Source organism: Penaeus monodon, chromosome 22 (assembly GCF_015228065.2).
Source record: "Penaeus monodon isolate SGIC_2016 chromosome 22, NSTDA_Pmon_1, whole genome shotgun sequence".
Taxonomy (NCBI): domain Eukaryota; kingdom Metazoa; phylum Arthropoda; class Malacostraca; order Decapoda; family Penaeidae; genus Penaeus; species Penaeus monodon.
In genome coordinates, this window is record NC_051407.1 from 43,802,878 (window position 1) to 43,803,346 (window position 469).

Below are 469 nucleotides of genomic sequence, written 5' to 3' on the forward strand. Positions count from 1 at the left end.
CTCAGTTACCATCACATCCAACCTATTTCACACATCTTTAGTAGAGGATAAAATATTCATTATCACAAAATGGGACTGATGTCACTTATTGTTGAGTGCAGTATATCATAAGAAGGATTTACTCAAAGTTGATACTTTTAATGTTTAATCTCCTTTTCTCTAATAACACTCATCTTATTATTCAGTGCTTAATTTGAAGAGGAAAGTAGAATATCAGAGTGATACTGGATGAGTACGTTGCTGTTAAATCTGTTAGCGCACTGGAATTCATGTCTAAAGATTAGATATATAATAATTAAATACTGGACTGGATATTTCCTGCGGTGTTTGTATAGCACTGCCTCTTTGAAAGCTATTCTATTTTTTTCTCCTTTGTGCTACCCTGGATTCATCTCTACTATTGATAATGGTAAAATATAGTTCTATTCAATCAATCTTGCCTTGTCAAGCATTCTAATATTATTTCAAA

The 469-nt window shown here is 32.0% G+C and overlaps 1 protein-coding gene across 3 annotated transcripts in view; it reads right to left on the minus strand.

Annotated features, from left to right (window-relative positions):
* The window catches only part of LOC119587193 (WD repeat-containing and planar cell polarity effector protein fritz homolog), a 30,592-nt gene that overhangs the window by 3,074 nt on the left and 27,049 nt on the right, over positions 1 to 469 (minus strand). The window lies entirely within an intron of this gene.